General features: G+C 41.7%; 38 pseudogenes; all 38 read left to right on the top strand.

The window, feature by feature from the left end:
* The first annotated feature begins 110 nt into the window (after window positions 1-110).
* On the top strand, window positions 111-229 carry LOC134589224 (5S ribosomal RNA; annotated as a pseudogene).
* Window positions 230-363: 134 nt separating this feature from the next.
* Window positions 364-482, top strand: LOC134588541 (5S ribosomal RNA; annotated as a pseudogene).
* Window positions 483-616: 134 nt separating this feature from the next.
* Window positions 617-735, top strand: LOC134595682 (5S ribosomal RNA; annotated as a pseudogene).
* Window positions 736-960: 225 nt separating this feature from the next.
* LOC134588224 (5S ribosomal RNA) lies at window positions 961-1,079 on the top strand (annotated as a pseudogene).
* Window positions 1,080-1,304: 225 nt separating this feature from the next.
* On the top strand, window positions 1,305-1,423 carry LOC134597511 (5S ribosomal RNA; annotated as a pseudogene).
* A 478-nt stretch (window positions 1,424-1,901) lies between these two features.
* On the top strand, window positions 1,902-2,019 carry LOC134588677 (5S ribosomal RNA; annotated as a pseudogene).
* A 134-nt stretch (window positions 2,020-2,153) lies between these two features.
* Window positions 2,154-2,272, top strand: LOC134595002 (5S ribosomal RNA; annotated as a pseudogene).
* Window positions 2,273-2,498: 226 nt separating this feature from the next.
* LOC134594230 (5S ribosomal RNA) lies at window positions 2,499-2,617 on the top strand (annotated as a pseudogene).
* A 134-nt stretch (window positions 2,618-2,751) lies between these two features.
* LOC134597369 (5S ribosomal RNA) lies at window positions 2,752-2,870 on the top strand (annotated as a pseudogene).
* Window positions 2,871-3,004: 134 nt separating this feature from the next.
* LOC134597834 (5S ribosomal RNA) lies at window positions 3,005-3,123 on the top strand (annotated as a pseudogene).
* Window positions 3,124-3,348: 225 nt separating this feature from the next.
* On the top strand, window positions 3,349-3,467 carry LOC134589120 (5S ribosomal RNA; annotated as a pseudogene).
* Window positions 3,468-3,601: 134 nt separating this feature from the next.
* On the top strand, window positions 3,602-3,720 carry LOC134595390 (5S ribosomal RNA; annotated as a pseudogene).
* A 225-nt stretch (window positions 3,721-3,945) lies between these two features.
* On the top strand, window positions 3,946-4,064 carry LOC134595541 (5S ribosomal RNA; annotated as a pseudogene).
* A 225-nt stretch (window positions 4,065-4,289) lies between these two features.
* On the top strand, window positions 4,290-4,408 carry LOC134597627 (5S ribosomal RNA; annotated as a pseudogene).
* Window positions 4,409-4,876: 468 nt separating this feature from the next.
* On the top strand, window positions 4,877-4,995 carry LOC134588824 (5S ribosomal RNA; annotated as a pseudogene).
* Window positions 4,996-5,220: 225 nt separating this feature from the next.
* On the top strand, window positions 5,221-5,339 carry LOC134596876 (5S ribosomal RNA; annotated as a pseudogene).
* A 478-nt stretch (window positions 5,340-5,817) lies between these two features.
* LOC134597329 (5S ribosomal RNA) lies at window positions 5,818-5,936 on the top strand (annotated as a pseudogene).
* Window positions 5,937-6,070: 134 nt separating this feature from the next.
* Window positions 6,071-6,189, top strand: LOC134595001 (5S ribosomal RNA; annotated as a pseudogene).
* A 226-nt stretch (window positions 6,190-6,415) lies between these two features.
* LOC134597870 (5S ribosomal RNA) lies at window positions 6,416-6,534 on the top strand (annotated as a pseudogene).
* An 803-nt stretch (window positions 6,535-7,337) lies between these two features.
* On the top strand, window positions 7,338-7,456 carry LOC134597560 (5S ribosomal RNA; annotated as a pseudogene).
* A 134-nt stretch (window positions 7,457-7,590) lies between these two features.
* Window positions 7,591-7,709, top strand: LOC134596261 (5S ribosomal RNA; annotated as a pseudogene).
* A 134-nt stretch (window positions 7,710-7,843) lies between these two features.
* Window positions 7,844-7,962, top strand: LOC134595540 (5S ribosomal RNA; annotated as a pseudogene).
* A 134-nt stretch (window positions 7,963-8,096) lies between these two features.
* LOC134596094 (5S ribosomal RNA) lies at window positions 8,097-8,215 on the top strand (annotated as a pseudogene).
* Window positions 8,216-9,260: 1,045 nt separating this feature from the next.
* On the top strand, window positions 9,261-9,379 carry LOC134592185 (5S ribosomal RNA; annotated as a pseudogene).
* A 559-nt stretch (window positions 9,380-9,938) lies between these two features.
* LOC134595363 (5S ribosomal RNA) lies at window positions 9,939-10,057 on the top strand (annotated as a pseudogene).
* A 134-nt stretch (window positions 10,058-10,191) lies between these two features.
* LOC134595533 (5S ribosomal RNA) lies at window positions 10,192-10,310 on the top strand (annotated as a pseudogene).
* A 134-nt stretch (window positions 10,311-10,444) lies between these two features.
* Window positions 10,445-10,563, top strand: LOC134588990 (5S ribosomal RNA; annotated as a pseudogene).
* Window positions 10,564-10,697: 134 nt separating this feature from the next.
* LOC134588539 (5S ribosomal RNA) lies at window positions 10,698-10,816 on the top strand (annotated as a pseudogene).
* Window positions 10,817-11,284: 468 nt separating this feature from the next.
* Window positions 11,285-11,403, top strand: LOC134595389 (5S ribosomal RNA; annotated as a pseudogene).
* A 225-nt stretch (window positions 11,404-11,628) lies between these two features.
* Window positions 11,629-11,747, top strand: LOC134594874 (5S ribosomal RNA; annotated as a pseudogene).
* A 478-nt stretch (window positions 11,748-12,225) lies between these two features.
* On the top strand, window positions 12,226-12,344 carry LOC134597626 (5S ribosomal RNA; annotated as a pseudogene).
* Window positions 12,345-13,147: 803 nt separating this feature from the next.
* Window positions 13,148-13,256, top strand: LOC134589288 (5S ribosomal RNA; annotated as a pseudogene).
* A 225-nt stretch (window positions 13,257-13,481) lies between these two features.
* On the top strand, window positions 13,482-13,600 carry LOC134595361 (5S ribosomal RNA; annotated as a pseudogene).
* A 134-nt stretch (window positions 13,601-13,734) lies between these two features.
* Window positions 13,735-13,853, top strand: LOC134596139 (5S ribosomal RNA; annotated as a pseudogene).
* A 134-nt stretch (window positions 13,854-13,987) lies between these two features.
* Window positions 13,988-14,106, top strand: LOC134588538 (5S ribosomal RNA; annotated as a pseudogene).
* Window positions 14,107-14,240: 134 nt separating this feature from the next.
* On the top strand, window positions 14,241-14,359 carry LOC134595285 (5S ribosomal RNA; annotated as a pseudogene).
* A 225-nt stretch (window positions 14,360-14,584) lies between these two features.
* On the top strand, window positions 14,585-14,703 carry LOC134595388 (5S ribosomal RNA; annotated as a pseudogene).
* A 225-nt stretch (window positions 14,704-14,928) lies between these two features.
* LOC134594873 (5S ribosomal RNA) lies at window positions 14,929-15,047 on the top strand (annotated as a pseudogene).
* Window positions 15,048-15,475: the final 428 nt, after the last annotated feature.

Below are 15,475 nucleotides of genomic sequence, written 5' to 3'. Positions count from 1 at the left end.
TGATGTCATAATCAGACCACTTTTTTCCCTATCCAGAAGTGTCTTGTCTTTTGTCGCAACCAGAGTTTGATATTCTACCAACATTAGCGAGATCGCATTCTCTTAATTTCACTTACGGCCATACCAGTCTGAAAATGCCTGATCTCATCAGATCTCGGAAGCCATCCAGACTCGGGCCTGGTTAGTACTTGTATGGGAGACCAATTAGGAACCTCAGGTGCCGTAAGCTTTTGTTTATTTCTTTTTTGCATTATGATGTCATAATCAGACCACTTTTTTCCCTATCCAGAAGCGTCTTGTCTTTTGTCGCAACCAGAGTTTGATATTCTACCAACATTAGCGAGATCGCATTCTCTTAATTTCCCTTACTGCCATACCAGTCTGAAAATGCCTGATCTCGTCAGATCTCGGAAGCCATCCAGACTCGGGCCTGGTTAGTACTTGTATGGGAGACCAACTAGGAACCTCAGGTGCCGTAACCTTTTGTTTATTTCTTTTTTGCATTATGATGTCATAATCAGACCACTTTTTTCCTTATCCAGAAGCATCTTGTCTTTTGTCGCAACCAGAGTTTGATATTCTACCAACATTAGCGAGATCGCATTCTCTTAATTTCATTTACGGCCATACCAGTCTGAAAATGCCTGATCTCGTCAGATCTCGGAAGTCATCCAGACTCGGGCCTGGTTAGTACTTGTATGGGAGACCAACTAGGAACCTTAGGTGCCGTAAGCTTTTGTTTATTTCTTTTTTGCATTATGATGTCATAATCAGACCACTTTTTTCCCTATGGGAGACCAACTAGGAACCTCAGGTGCCGTAAGCTTTTGTTTATTTCTTTTTTGCATTATGATGTCATAATCAGACCACTTTTTTCCCAATCCAGAAGCGTCTTGTCTTTTGTCGCAACCAGAGTTTGATATTCTACCAACATTAGCGAGATCGCATTTGCTTAATTTCACTTACGGCCATACCAGTCTGAAAATGCTGGATCTCGTCAGATCTCGGAAGCCCTCCAGACTCGGGCCTGGTTAGTACTTGTATGGGAGACCAACTAGGAACCTCAGGTGCCGTAAGCTTTTGTTTATTTCTTTTTTGCATTATGATGTCATAATCAGACTTCTTTTTTCCCTATGGGAGACCAACTAGGAACCGCAGGTGCCAAAAGCTTTTGTTTATTTCTTTTTTGCATTATGATGTCATAATCAGACCACTTTTTTCCCTATCCAGAAGCGTCTTGTCTTTTGTCGCAACCAGAGTTTGATATTCTACCAACATTAGCGAGATCGCATTCTCTTAATTTCACTTATGGCCATACCAGTCTGAAAATGCCTGATCTCGTCAGATCTCGGAAGCCATCCAGACTCGGGCCTGGTTAGTACTTGTATGGGAGACCAACTAGGAACCTCAGGTGACGTAAGCTTTTGTTTATTTCTTTTTTGCATTATGATGTCATAACCAGACCACTTTTTTCCCTATGGGAGACCAACTAGGAACCTCAGGTGCCGTAAGCTTTTGTTTATTTCTTTTTTGCATTATGATGTCATAATCAGACCACTTTTTTCCCTATCCAGAAGCGTCTTGTCTTTTGTCGCAACCAGAGTTTGATATTCTACCAACATTAGCGAGATCGCATTCTCTTAATTTCACTTACAGCCATACCAGTCTGAAAATGCCCGAACTCGTCACATCTCGGAAGCCATCCAGACTCGGGCCTGGTTAGTACTTGTATGGGAGACCAACTAGGAACCTCAGGTGTTTTAAGCTTTTGTTTATTGCTTTTTTGCATTATGATGTCATAATCAGACCACTTTTTTCCCTATCCAGAAGCGTCTTGTCTTTTGTCGCAACCAGAGTTTGATATTCTACCAACATTAGCGAGATCGCATTCTCTTAATTTCACTTACGGCCATACCAGTCTGAAAATGCCTGATCTCATAGATCTCGGAAGCCATCCAGACTCGTGCCTGGTTAGTACTTGTATGGGAGACCAACTAGGAACCTCAGGTGCCGTAAGCTTTTGTTTATTTCTTTTTTGCATTATGATGTAATAATCAGACCACTTTTTTCCCTATCCAGAAGCGTCTTGTCTTTTGTCGCAACCAGAGTTTGATATTCTACCAACATTAGCGAGATCGCATTCTCTTAATTTCACTTACGGCCATACCAGTCTGAAAATGCCTGATCTCGTCAGATCTTGGAAGCCATACAGACTCGGGCCTGGTTAGTACTTGTATGGGAGACCAACTAGGAACCTCAGGTGCCGTAAGCTTTTGTTTATTTCTTGTTTGCATTATGATGTCATAATCAGACCACTTTTTTCCCTATGGGAGACCAACTAGGAACCTCAGGTGCCGTAAGCTTTTGTTTATTTCTTTTTTGCATTATGATGTCATAATCAGACCACTTTTTTTCCCTATCCAGAAGCGTCTTGTCTTTTGTCGCAACCAGAGTTTGATATTCTACCAACATTAGCGAGATCGCATTCTCTTAATTTCACTTACGGCCATACCAGTCTGAAAATACCTGATCTCATCAGATCTCGGAAGCCATCCAGACTCGGCCCTGATTAGTACTTGTATGGGAGACCAACTAGGAACCTCAGGTGCCGTAAGCTTTTGTTTATTTCTTTTTTGCATTATGATGTCATAATCAGACCACTTTTTTCCCTATCCAGAAGCGTCTTGTCTTTTGTCGCAACCAGAGTTTGATAATCTACCAACATTAGCGAGATCGCATTCTCTTAATTTCACTTACGGCCATACCAGTCTGAAAATGCCTGATCTCGTCAGATCTCGGAAACCATCCAGACTCGGGTCTGGTTAGTACTTGTATGGAAGACCAACTAGGAAACTCAGGTGCCGTAAGCTTTTGTTTATTTCTTTTTTGCATTATGATGTCATAATCAGACCACTTTTTTCCCTATCCAGAAGCATCTTGTCTTTTGTCGCAACCAGAGTTTGATATTCTACCAACATTAACGAGATCGCATTCTCTTAATTTCACTTACGGCGATACCATTCTGAAAATGCCTGATCTCGTCAGATCTCGGAAGCCATCCAGACTTGGGCCTGGTTAGTACTTGTATGGGAGACCAACTAGGAACCTCAGGTGCCGTAAGCTTTTGTTTATTTCTTTTTTGCATTATGATGTCATAATCAGACCACTTTTTTCCCTATGGGAGACCAACTAGGAACCTCAGGTGCCGTAAGCTTTTGTTTATTTCTTTTTTGCATTATGATGTCATAATCAGACCACTTTTTTCCCTGTCCAGAAGCGTCTTGTCTTTTGTCGCAACCAGAGTTTGATATTCTACCAACATTAGCGAGATCGCATTCTCTTAATTTCACTTACAGCCATACCAGTCTGAAAATGCCTGATCTCGTCAGATCTCGGAAGCCATCCAGACTCGGTCCTGGTTAGTACTTGTATGGGAGACCAACTAGGAACCTCAGCTGCCGTAAGCTTTTGTTTATTTCTTTTTTGCATTATGATGTCATAATCAGACCACTTTTTTCCCAATCCAGAAGCGTCTTGTCTTTTGTCGCAACCAGAGTTTGATATTCTACCAACATTAGCGAGATCGCATTCGCTTAATTTCACTTACGGCCATACCAGTCTGAAAATGCCGGATCTCGTCAGATCTCGGAAGCCATCCAGACTCGGGCCTGGTTAGTACTTGTATGGGAGACCAACTAGGAACCTCAGGTGCCGTAAGCTTTTGTTTATTTCTTTTTTGCATTATGATGTCATAATCAGACTTCTTTTTTCCCTATGGGAGACCAACTAGGAACCGCAGGTGCCAAAAGCTTTTGTTTATTTCTTTTTTGCATTATGATGTCATAATCAGACCACTTTTTTCCCTATCCAGAAGCGTCTTGTCTTTTGTCGCAACCAGAGTTTGATATTCTACCAACATTAGCGAGATCGCATTCTCTTAATTTCACTTACGGCCATACCAGTCTGAAAATGCCTGATCTCGTCAGATCTCGGAAGCCATCCAGATTCGGGCCTGGTTAGTACTTGTATGGGAGACCAACTAGGAACCTCAGGTGCCGTAAGCTTTTGTTTATTTCTTTTTTGCATTATGATGTCATAATCAGACCACTTTTTTCCGTATGGGAGACCAACTAGGAACCTCAGGTGCCGTAAGCTTTTGTTTATTTCTTTTTTGCATTATGATGTCATAATCAGACCACTTTTTTCCCTATCCAGAAGCGTCTTGTCTTTTGTCGCAACCAGAGTTTGATATTCTACCAACATTAGCGAGATCGCATTCTCTTAATTTCACTTACGGCCATACTAGTCTGAAAATGCCTGATCTCGTCAGATCTCGGAAGCCATCCAGACTCGGGCCTAGTTAGTACTTGTATGGGAGACCAACTAGGAACCTCAGGTGCCGTAAGCTTTTGTTTATTTCTTTTTTGCATTATGATGTCATAATCAGACCACTTTTTTCCCTATGGGAGACCAACTAGGAACCTCAGGTGCCGTAAGCTTTTGTTTATTTCTTTTTTGCATTATGATGTCATAATCAGACCACTTTTTTACCTATCCAGAAGCGTCTTGTCTTTTGTCGCAACCAGAGTTTGATATTCTACCAACATTAGCGAGATCGCATTATCTTAATTTCCCTCACGGCCATACCAGTCTGAAAATGCCAGATCTCGGAAGCCATCCAGACTCGGGCATGGTTAGTACTTGTATGGGAGACCAACTAGGAACCTCAGGTGCCGTAAGCTTTTGTTTATTTCTTTTTTGCATTATGATGTCATAATCAGACCACTTTTTTCCCTATCCAGAAGCGTCTTGTCTTTTGTCGCAACCAGAGTTTGATATTCTACCAACATTAGCGAGATCGCATTCTCTTAATTTCACTTACGGCCATACTAGTCTGAAAATGCCTGATCTCGTCAGATCTCGGAAGCCATCCAGACTCGGGCCTAGTTAGTACTTGTATGGGAGAGCAACTAGGAACCTCAGGTGCCGTAAGCTTTTGTTTATTTCTTTTTTGCATTATGATGTCATAATCAGACCACTTTTTTCCCTATGGGAGACCAACTAGGAACCTCAGGTGCCGTAAGCTTTTGTTTATTTCTTTTTTGCATTATGATGTCATAATCAGACCACTTTTTTACCTATCCAGAAGCGTCTTGTCTTTTGTCGCAACCAGAGTTTGATATTCTACCAACATTAGCGAGATCGCATTATCTTTATTTCCCTCACGGCCATACCAGTCTGAAAATGCCTGATCTCGTCAGATCTCGGAAGCCATCCAGACTCGGGCCTGGTTAGTACTTGTATGGGAGACCAACTAGGAACCTCAGGTGCCGTAAGCTTTTGTTTATTTCTTTTTTGCATTATGATGTCATAACCAGACCACTTTTTTCCCTATGGGAGACCAACTAGGAACCTCAGGTGCCGTAAGCTTTTGTTTATTTCTTTTTTGCATTATGATGTCATAATCAGACCACTTTTTTCCCTATCCAGAAGCGTCTTGTCTTTTGTCGCAACCAGAGTTTGATATTCTACCAACATTAGCGAGATCGCATTCTCTTAATTTCACTTACAGCCATACCAGTCTGAAAATGCCTGAACTCGTCACATCTCGGAAGCCATCCAGACTCGGGCCTGGTTAGTACTTGTATGGGAGACCAACTAGGAACCTCAGGTGTTTTAAGCTTTTGTTTATTGCTTTTTTGCATTATGATGTCATAATCAGACCACTTTTTTCCCTATCCAGAAGCGTCTTGTCTTTTGTCGCAACCAGAGTTTGATATTCTACCAACATTAGCGAGATCGCATTCTCTTAATTTCACTTACGGCCATACCAGTCTGAAAATGCCTGATCTCGTCAGATCTCGGAAGCCATCCAGACTCGTGCCTGGTTAGTACTTGTATGGGAGACCAACTAGGAACCTCAGGTGCCGTAAGCTTTTGTTTATTTCTTTTTTGCATTATGATGTAATAATCAGACCACTTTTTTCCCTATCCAGAAGCGTCTTGTCTTTTGTCGCAACCAGAGTTTGATATTCTACCAACATTAGCGAGATCGCATTCTCTTAATTTCACTTACGGCCATACCAGTCTGAAAATGCCTGATCTCGTCAGATCTTGGAAGCCATACAGACTCGGGCCTGGTTAGTACTTGTATGGGAGACCAACTAGGAACCTCAGGTGCCGTAAGCTTTTGTTTATTTCTTGTTTGCATTATGATGTCATAATCAGACCACTTTTTTCCCTATGGGAGACCAACTAGGAACCTCAGGTGCTGTAAGCTTTTGTTTATTTCTTTTTTGCATTATGATGTCATAATCAGACCACTTTTTTTCCCTATCCAGAAGCGTCTTGTCTTTTGTCGCAACCAGAGTTTGATATTCTACCAACATTAGCGAGATCGCATTCTCTTAATTTCACTTATGGCCATACCAGTCTGAAAATACCTGATCTCATCAGATCTCGGAAGCCATCCAGACTCGGGTCTGGTTAGTACTTGTATGGGAGACCAACTAGGAACCTCAGGTGCAGTAAGCTTTTGTTTATTTCTTTTTTGCATTATGATGTCATAATCAGACCACTTTTTTCCCTATCCAGAAGCGTCTTGTCTTTTGTCGCAACCAGAGTTTGATATTCTACCAACATTAGCGAGATCGCATTCTCTTAATTTCACTTACGGCCATACCAGTCTGAAAATGCCAGATCTCGGAAGCCATCCAGACTCGGGCCTGGTTAGTACTTGTATGGGAGACCAACTAGGAACCTCAGGTGCTGTAAGCTTTTGTTTATTTATTGTTTGCATTATGATGTCATAATCAGACAACTTTTTTCCCTAAGGGAGACCAACTAGGAACCTCAGGTGCCGTAAGCTTTTGTTTATTTCTTTTTTGCATTATGATGTCATAATCAGACCACTTTTTTCCCTATCCAGAAGCGTCTTGTCTTTTGTCGCAACCAGAGTTTGATATTCTACCAACAGTAGCGAGATTGCATTCTCTTAATTTCACTTACGGCCATACCAGTCTGAAAATGTCAGATCTCGGAAGCCATCCAGACTCGGGCCTGGTTAGTACTTGTATGGGAGACCAACTAATAACCTCAGGTGCCGTAAGCTTTTGTTTATTTCTTTTTTGCATTATGATGTCATAATCAGACCACTTTTTTCCCTATGGGAGACCAACTAGGAACCTCAGGTGCCGTAAGCTTTTGTTTATTTCTTTTTTTCCATTATGATGTCATAATCAGACCACTTTTTTCCCTATCCAGAAGCGTCTTGTCTTTTGTCGCAACCAGAGTTTGATAATCTACCAACATTAGCGAGATCGCATTCTCTTGATTTCACTTACGGCCATACCGGTCTGAAAATGCCTGATCTCATCAGATCTCGGAAGCCATCCAGACTCGGGCCTGGTTAGTACTTGTATGGGAGACCAACTGGGAACCTCAGGTGCCGTAAGCTTTTGTTTATTTCTTTTTTGCATTATGATGTCATAATCAGACCACTTTTTTCCCTATCCAGAAGCGTATTGTCTTTTGTCGCAACCAGAGTTTGATAATCTACCAACATTAGCGAGATCGCATTCTCTTAATTTCACTTACGGCCATACCAGTCTGAAAATGCCTGATCTCGTCAGATCTCGGAAACCATCCAGACTCGGGTCTGGTTAGTACTTTTATGGGAGACCAACTAGGAACCTCAGGTGCCGTAAGCTTTTGTTTATTTCTTTTTTGCATTATGATGTCATAATCAGACCACTTTTTTCCCTATCCAGAAGCGTCTTGTCTTTTGTCGCAACCAGAGTTTGATATTCTACCAACATTAGCGAGATCGCATTCTCTTAATTTCACTTACGGCCATACCAGTCTGAAAATGCCTGATCTCGTCAGATCTCGGAAGCCATCCAGATTCGGGCCTGGTTAGTACTTGTATGGGAGACCAACTAGGAACCTCAGGTGCCGTAAGCTTTTGTTTATTTCTTTTTTGCATTATGATGTCATAATCAGACCACTTTTTTCCCTATCCAGAAGCGTCTTGTCTTTTGTCGCAACCAGAGTTTGATATTCTACCAACATTAGCGAGATCGCATTCTCTTAATTTCGCTTACGGCCATACTAGTCTGAAAATGCCTGATCTCGTCAGATCTCGGAAGCCATCCAGACTCGGGCCTAGTTAGTACTTGTATGGGAGACCAACTAGGAACCTCAGGTGCCGTAAGCTTTTGTTTATTTCTTTTTTGCATTATGATGTCATAATCAGACCACTTTTTTCCCTATGGGAGACCAACTAGGAACCTCAGGTGCCGTAAGCTTTTGTTTATTTCTTTTTTGCATTATGATGTCATAATCAGACCACTTTTTTACCTATCCAGAAGCATCTTGTCTTTTGTCGCAACCAGAGTTTGATATTCTACCAACATTAGCGAGATCGCATTATCTTAATTTCCCTCACGGCCATACCAGTCTGAAAATGCCAGATCTCGGAAGCCATCCAGACTCGGGCATGGTTAGTACTTGTATGGGAGACCAACTAGGAACCTCAGGTGCCGTAAGCTTTTGTTTATTTCTTTTTTGCATTATGATGTCATAATCAGACCACTTTTTTCCCTATCCAGAAGCGTCTTGTCTTTTGTCGCAACCAGAGTTTGATATTCTACCAACATTAGCGAGATCGCATTATCTTTATTTCCCTCACGGCCATACCAGTCTGAAAATGCCAGATCTCGGAAGCCATCCAGACTCGGGCATGGTTAGTACTTGTATGGGAGACCAACTAGGAACCTCAGGTGCCGTAAGCTTTTGTTTATTTCTTTTTTGCATTATGATGTCATAATCAGACCACTTTTTTCCCTATGGGAGACCAACTAGGAACCTCAGGTGCCGTAAGCTTTTGTTTATTTCTTTTTTGCATTATGATGTCATAATCAGACCACTTTTTTACCTATCCAGAAGCGTCTTGTCTTTTGTCGCAACCAGAGTTTGATATTCTACCAACATTAGCGAGATCGCATTATCTTAATTTCCCTCACGGCCATACCAGTCTGAAAATGCCAGATCTCGGAAGCCATCCAGACTCGGGCATGGTTAGTACTTGTATGGGAGACCAACTAGGAACCTCAGGTGCCGTAAGCTTTTGTTTATTTCTTTTTTGCATTATGATGTCATAATCAGACCACTTTTTTCCCTATCCAGAAGCGTCTTGTCTTTTGTCGCAACCAGAGTTTGATATTCTACCAACATTAGCGAGATCGCATTCTCGTAATTTCACTTACGGCCATACCAGTCTGAAAATGCCTGATCTCGTCAGATCTCGGAAGCCATCCAGACTCGGGCCTGGTTAGTACTTGTATGGGAGACCAACTAGGAACCTCAGGTGCCGTAAGCTTTTGTTTATTTCTTTTTTGCATTATGATGTCATAATCAGACCACTTTTTTCCCTATGGGAGACCAACTAGGAACCTCAGGTGCCGTAAGCTTTTGTTTATTTCTTTTTTGCATTATGATGTCATAATCAGACCACTTTTTTCCCTATCCAGAAGCGTCTTGTCTTTTGTCGCAACCAGAGTTTGATATTCTACCAACATTAGCGAGATCGCATTATCTTAATTTACCTTACGGCCATACCAGTCTGAAAATGCCAGATCTCGGAAGCCATCCAGACTCGGGCCTGGTTAGTACTTGTATGGGAGACCAACTAGGAACCTCAGGTGCCGTAAGCTTTTGTTTATTTCTTTTTTGCATTATGATGTCATAATCAGACTTCTTTTTTCCCTATGGGAGACCAACTAGGATTCTCAGGTGCCGTAAGCTTTTGTTTATTTCTTTTTTGCATTATGATGTCATAATCAGACCACTTTTTTCCCTATCCAGAAGCGTCTTGTCTTTTGTCGCAACCAGAGTTTGATATTCTACCAACATTAGCGAGATCGCATTCTCTTAATTTCACTTAGGGCCATACCAGTCTGAAAATGCCTGATCTCGTCAGATCTCGGAAGCCATCCAGACTTGGGCCTGGTTAGTACTTGTATGGGAGACCAACTAGGAACCTCAGGTGCCGTAAGCTTTTGTTTATTTCTTTTTTGCATTATGATGTCATAATCAGACCACTTTTTTCCCTATCCAGAAGCGTCTTGTCTTTTGTCGCAACCAGAGTTTGATATTCTACCAACATTAGCGAGATCGCATTCTCTTAATTTCCCTTACGGCCATACTAGTCTGAAAATTCCTGATCTCGTCAGATCTCGGAAGCCATCCAGACTTGGGCCTGGTTAGTACTTGTATGGGAGACCAACTAGGAACCTCAGGTGCCGTAAGCTTTTGTTTATTTCTTTTTTGCATTATGATGTCATAATCAGACCACTTTTTTCCCTATCCAGAAGTGTCTTGTCTTTTGTCGCAACCAGAGTTTGATATTCTACCAACATTAGCGAGATCGCATTCTCTTAATTTCACTTACGGCCATACCAGTCTGAAAATGCCTGATCTCATCAGATCTCGGAAGCCATCCAGACTCGGGCCTGGTTAGTACTTGTATGGGAGACCAACTAGGAACCTCAGGTGCTGTAAGCTTTTGTTTATTTCTTTTTTGCCTTATGATGTCATAATCAGACCACTTTTTTCACTATCCAGAAGCGTCTTGTCTTTTGTCGCAACCAGAGTTTGATATTCTACCAACATTAGCGAGATCGCATTCTCTTAATTTCCCTTACTGCCATACCAGTCTGAAAATGCCTGATCTCGTCAGATCTCGGAAGCCATCCAGACTCGGGCCTGGTTAGTACTTGTATGGGAGACCAACTAGGAACCTCAGGTGCCGTAACCTTTTGTTTATTTCTTTTTTGCATTATGATGTCATAATCAGACCACTTTTTTCCTTATCCAGAAGCATCTTGTCTTTTGTCGCAACCAGAGTTTGATATTCTACCAACATTAGCGAGATCGCATTCTCTTAATTTCACTTACGGCCATACCAGTCTGAAAATGTCAGATCTCGGAAGTCATCCAGACTCGGGCCTGGTTAGTACTTGTATGGGAGACCAACTAAGAACCTTAGGTGCCGTAAGCTTTTGTTTATTTCTTTTTTGCATTATGATGTCATAATCAGACCACTTTTTTCCCTATGGGAGACCAACTAGGAACCTCAGGTGCCGTAAGCTTTTGTTTATTTCTTTTTTGCATTATGATGTCATAATCAGACCACTTTTTTCCCAATCCAGAAGCGTCTTGTCTTTTGTCGCAACCAGAGTTTGATATTCTACCAACATTAGCGAGATCGCATTTGCTTAATTTCACTTACGGCCATACCAGTCTGAAAATGCCGGATCTCGTCAGATCTCGGAAGCCATCCAGACTCGGGCCTGGTTAGTACTTGTATGGGAGACCAACTAGGAACCTCAGGTGCCGTAAGCTTTTGTTTATTTCTTTTTTGCATTATGATGTCATAATCAGACTTCTTTTTTCCCTATGGGAGACCAACTAGGAACCGCAGGTGCCAAAAGCTTTTGTTTATTTCTTTTTTGCATTATGATGTCATAATCAGACCACTTTTTTCCCTATCCAGAAGCGTCTTGTCTTTTGTCGCAACCAGAGTTTGATATTCTACCAACATTAGCGAGATCGCATTCTCTTAATTTCACTTATGGCCATACCAGTCTGAAAATGCCTGATCTCGTCAGATCTCGGAAGCCATCCAGACTCGGGCCTGGTTAGTACTTGTATGGGAGACCAACTAGGAACCTCAGGTGCCGTAAGCTTTTGTTTATTTCTTTTTTGCATTATGATGTCATAACCAGACCACTTTTTTCCCTATGGGAGACCAACTAGGAACCTCAGGTGCCGTAAGCTTTTGTTTATTTCTTTTTTGCATTATGATGTCATAATCAGACCACTTTTTTCCCTATCCAGAAGCGTCTTGTCTTTTGTCGCAACCAGAGTTTGATATTCTACCAACATTAGCGAGATCGCATTCTCTTAATTTCACTTACAGCCATACCAGTCTGAAAATGCCCGAACTCGTCACATATCGGAAGCCATCCAGACTCGGGCCTGGTTAGTACTTGTATGGGAGACCAACTAGGAACCTCAGGTGTTTTAAGCTTTTGTTTATTTCTTTTTTGCATTATGATGTCATAATCAGACCACTTTTTTCCCTATCCAGAAGCGTCTTGTCTTTTGTCGCAACCAGAGTTTGATATTCTACCAACATTAGCGAGATCGCATTCTCTTAATTTCACTTACGGCCATACTAGTCTGAAAATGCCTGATCTCGTCAGATCTCGGAAGCCATCCAGACTCGGGCCTAGTTAGTACTTGTATGGGAGACCAACTAGGAACCTCAGGTGCCGTAAGCTTTTGTTTATTTCTTTTTTGCATTATGATGTCATAATCAGACCACTTTGTTTCCCTATGGGAGACCAACTAGGAACCTCAGGTGCCGTAAGCTTTTGTTTATTTCTTTTTTGCATTATGATGTCATAATCAGACCACTTTTTTACCTATCCAGAAGCGTCTTGTCTTTTGTCGCAACCAGAGTTTGATATTCTACCAACATTAGCGAGATCGCATTATCTTAATTTCCCTCACGGCCATACCAGTCTGAAAATGCCAGATCTCGGAAGCCATCCAGACTCGGGCATGGTTAGTACTTGTATGGGAGACCAACTAGGAACCTCAGGTGCCGTAAGCTTTTGTTTATTTCTTTTTTGCATTATGATGTCATAATCAGACCACTTTTTTCCCTATGGGAGACCAACTAGGAACCTCAGGTGCCGTAAGCTTTTGTTTATTTCTTTTTTGCATTATGATGTCATAATCAGACCACTTTTTTACCTATCCAGAAGCGTCTTGTCTTTTGTCGCAACCAGAGTTTGATATTCTACCAACATTAGCGAGATCGCATTATCTTAATTTCCCTCACGGCCATACCAGTCTAAAAATGCCAGATCTCGGAAGCCATCCAGACTCGGGCATGGTTAGTACTTGTATGGGAGACCAACTAGGAACCTCAGGTGCCGTAAGCTTTTGTTTATTTCTTTTTTGCATTATGATGTCATAATCAGACCACTTTTTTCCCTATCCAGAAGCGTCTTGTCTTTTGTCGCAACCAGAGTTTGATATTCTACCAACATTAGCGAGATCGCATTCTCGTAATTTCACTTACGGCCATACCAGTCTGAAAATGCCTGATCTCGGAAGCCATCCAGACTCGGGCCTGGTTAGTACTTGTATGGGAGACCAACTAGGAACCTCAGGTGCCGTAAGCTTTTGTTTATTTCTTTTTTGCATTATGATGTCATAATCAGACTTCTTTTTTCCCTATGGGAGACCAACTAGGATTCTCAGGTGCCGTAAGCTTTTGTTTATTTCTTTTTTGCATTATGATGTCATAATCAGACCACTTTTTTCCCTATCCAGAAGCGTCTTGTCTTTTGTCGCAACCAGAGTTTGATATTCTACCAACATTAGCGAGATCGCATTCTCTTAATTTCACTTAGGGCCATACCAGTCTGAAAATGCCTGATCTCGTCAGATCTCGGAAGCCATCCAGACTTGGGCCTGGTTAGTACTTGTATGGGAGACCAACTAGGAACCTCAGGTGCCGTAAGCTTTTGTTTATTTCTTTTTTGCATTATGATGTCATAATCAGACCACTTTTTTCCCTATCCAGAAGTGTCTTGTCTTTTGTCGCAACCAGAGTTTGATATTCTACCAACATTAGCGAGATCGCATTCTCTTAATTTCACTTACGGCCATACCAGTCTGAAAATGCCTGATCTCATCAGATCTCGGAAGCCATCCAGACTCGGGCCTGGTTAGTACTTGTATGGGAGACCAACTAGGAACCTCAGGTGCCGTAAGCTTTTGTTTATTTCTTTTTTGCCTTATGATGTCATAATCAGACCACTTTTTTCCCTATCCAGAAGCGTCTTGTCTTTTGTCGCAACCAGAGTTTGATATTCTACCAACATTAGCGAGATCGCATTCTCTTAATTTCCCTTACTGCCATACCAGTCTGAAAATGCCTGATCTCGTCAGATCTCGGAAGCCATCCAGACTCGGGCCTGGTTAGTACTTGTATGGGAGACCAACTAGGAACCTCAGGTGCCGTAACCTTTTGTTTATTTCTTTTTTGCATTATGATGTCATAATCAGACCACTTTTTTCCTTATCCAGAAGCATCTTGTCTTTTGTCGCAACCAGAGTTTGATATTCTACCAACATTAGCGAGATCGCATTCTCTTAATTTCACTTACGGCCATACCAGTCTGAAAATGCCTGATCTCGTCAGATCTCGGAAGTCATCCAGACTCGGGCCTGGTTAGTACTTGTATGGGAGACCAACTAAGAACCTTAGGTGCCGTAAGCTTTTGTTTATTTCTTTTTTGCATTATGATGTCATAATCAGACCACTTTTTTCCCTATGGGAGACCAACTAGGAACCTCAGGTGCCGTAAGCTTTTGTTTATTTCTTTTTTGCATTATGATGTCATAATCAGACCACTTTTTTCCCAATCCAGAAGCGTCTTGTCTTTTGTCGCAACCAGAGTTTGATATTCTACCAACATTAGCGAGATCGCATTTGCTTAATTTCACTTACGGCCATACCAGTCTGAAAATGCCGGATCTCGTCAGATCTCGGAAGCCATCCAGACTCGGGCCTGGTTAGTACTTGTATGGGAGACCAACTAGGAACCTCAGGTGCCGTAAGCTTTTGTTTATTTCTTTTTTGCATTATGATGTCATAATCAGACTTCTTTTTTCCCTATGGGAGACCAACTAGGAACCGCAGGTGCCAAAAGCTTTTGTTTATTTCTTTTTTGCATTATGATGTCATAATCAGACCACTTTTTTCCCTATCCAGAAGCGTCTTGTCTTTTGTCGCAACCAGAGTTTGATATTCTACCAACATTAGCGAGATCGCATTCTCTTAATTTCACTTATGGCCATACCAGTCTGAAAATGCCTGATCTCGTCAGATCTCGGAAGCCATCCAGACTCGGGCCTGGTTAGTACTTGTATGGGAGACCAACTAGGAACCTCAGGTGCCGTAAGCTTTTGTTTATTTCATTTTTGCATTATGATGTCATAACCAGACCACTTTTTTCCCTATGGGAGACCAACTAGGAACCTCAGGTGCCGTAAGCTTTTGTTTATTTCTTTTTTGCATTATGATGTCATAATCAGACCACTTTTTTCCCTATCCAGAAGCGTCTTGTCTTTTGTCGCAACCAGAGTTTGATATTCTACCAACATTAGCGAGATCGCATTCTCTTAATTTCACTTACAGCCATACCAGTCTGAAAATGCCCGAACTCGTCACATCTCGGAAGCCATCCAGACTCGGGCCTGGTTAGTACTTGTATGGGAGACCAACTAGGAACCTCAGGTGTTTTAAGCTTTTGTTTATTGCTTTTTTGCATTATGATGTCATAATCAGACCACTTTTTTCCCTATCCAGAAGCGTCTTGTCTTTTGTCGCAAC

Source organism: Pelobates fuscus, chromosome 2 (genome assembly GCF_036172605.1).
Source record: "Pelobates fuscus isolate aPelFus1 chromosome 2, aPelFus1.pri, whole genome shotgun sequence".
Classification (NCBI taxonomy): domain Eukaryota; kingdom Metazoa; phylum Chordata; class Amphibia; order Anura; family Pelobatidae; genus Pelobates; species Pelobates fuscus.
This window is presented reverse-complemented; position numbering and strand designations above follow the sequence as displayed.